Source organism: Callithrix jacchus, chromosome 14 (genome assembly GCF_049354715.1).
Source record: "Callithrix jacchus isolate 240 chromosome 14, calJac240_pri, whole genome shotgun sequence".
In the NCBI taxonomy this organism is placed as follows: Eukaryota; Metazoa; Chordata; class Mammalia; order Primates; family Cebidae; genus Callithrix; species Callithrix jacchus.
Window position 1 is genome coordinate 77,516,244 of NC_133515.1, and position 2,157 is coordinate 77,518,400.

A 2,157-nucleotide genomic window follows, 5' to 3' on the forward strand; every position below is an offset into this window, starting at 1 on the left:
TCGAAAAATAAAAAAAGAGAGAGAAAGAGCATAATATTCGACTGTGCTTTAAAATGGTTCCTAATTGTGAAAATATAAGATGTTATCTCAGATACATGCAGCCTTTCTTCCAACACCCCTTGGTGCCTCAGACATGGAAGAGATCAAACAGGGATAAAGAAGGCAAAAAATACGTTGGCTCCAGGTACATTAGCCGGACGAAGTGAGCAAGCACAAGCTGCCCAGCCACTGGAGCTGGTTCCTAGTCATGTTATTCCATGCCTTCAAACTCCCACACACACCCATCCTCCGCCAAAATACATAAACCTCTTTGAATTACACTCCTTCTCTTACAGGAGCAATTGACTACAGTTGGATGTGATTTGTCTTTGTTTGTTTTAATTTATGGATGACCAGAAATGCTGCCCTACCTCCTTTTTTCAAACACCCACCACTCCTCCATCAGAGGTCCTCTTCTGGGGCCTTAGTTTCCTGGTAATTTTTTTTTTCGCTAAGAATAGTTGTGGTTAGAGGCAGCTCCAAGCACAGCCCCCAGTCCTAAGGCTCATTAAGGACATTCTCCAATGCTCAGACTACAGCAGTTAATCATCAGCTCCAAGAAGGGGAGGCGGGGCGTGGATGGCAACTGGAGATCCTTCAGCTGGCGTCCAGGAAGGAAGGCTGCATGGGTCTCATTCCAGGATGACAGCCCTTACAAAGGTGAAAGGTTTGAGGAATCTAAGAGGGAAAATACTGAGACCTATAAACACAATTTTCGTCTCTCAGCCAACACCTGCTATTTTGCAAACTTTGTAAGCAGTCTAAGGAAAGAACCAGCTCTACTCAAAGATTGCTCAGAAAAGCATCTCAGCTTAGAATTTGTCACTTAAAATGCCCAAGAATGACTTCTGCCACACCCACCTCCCAATATTAGAACGTAGCTTTTGACTGAAGTACCCTGAAGAAGGACAAGTTACAAACTAGCATCTCAACCCTACAATACAAAACAGAACCACTTTTGCTTTTCCTGACTTCAGTATCAATAGAAGACTATACCTCCAAGACTGGCGTTTTCCAAAGTTGTTAATATACAGACACCCAAAATCAAAAGAATAAGAGTGTATGAGTTTGGGAAAAGTTGATAGATTCCCTCTCTTGGATCACAGTACACATTAGCATGCTAAAGTTTGACAAGTCCTGCATTGAAGAAATAGGTTTACGGAAAATACAGCATTTCCCAAATTTGCTTGACCACAGAACTTTTTTGTTCCTGACACCTATCAATATTCTGCAGAAAACATTGCCCCCAGAAAAGAAAAGCCTGCATTTGGCTGTTTTGATTTTGTTTGGTTTGAAGATAAAGGCAAATTTGCCTCCAAAGAAAATCTTCTTGGTACATAAGTCCTTACTAGAGTGATGCTGACATGTCCGTGAATCCCAGGCCCTGGATTGGGAACAAGCGTTGGTTACTCTCAATGATTCTCCCTGCCCCCCTGACTCCTACCTTCTACTACCTCTCAGTTCTCTTCTGCCACATCTCCCCCAGTGAAGACCAGCTGATAGCTTCACAGAGCCCATGTGGCACAGAGTAAAACAATTTAAATGGACACCACCCAAAGAAATCTGTGAAGCAGATGATATTGTCAAATATACATTCAGAGCATTTTTATGCAATTCTTAAATGGAAAGAAATATTTCTCTCCTTTCAATCCTTCCATTCATAATTTTTAACAAATGGGCTTCTTGGAATATACAAATGTAGGGATGGAAGGAAAAGATCTGTATATGGAACTTTAGTTTTAATTAAAGAGAGCATCCAAAAAAAAGTGCCAGGTCATTTCCAAGACCCAGCTAAGGAATGATTTTCTGTCTATCCATGGAATACTATTCACAAAGTATTATTGCATGACAAAACAAGTCACAAAACCATATACACAGAGTGATTCATCTTGTAAATGCAGTTGACTCAATGTTTGTTGAAAGATAAATATGCAATAAAAGAAGACTAAAAATGTATATCAAATTGACAGTAATGAGATCTGAGTGAAAGTCTTCTGTTAAGAGAAAATTTTAACTTTCCTCATATAAAAATGATATTTCTACAATAAAAATATTATTTTGGAAATGTTCCAGTCTACCACTTGTGTTATCTACAGAGAAATATCCAAGGATGAAAGA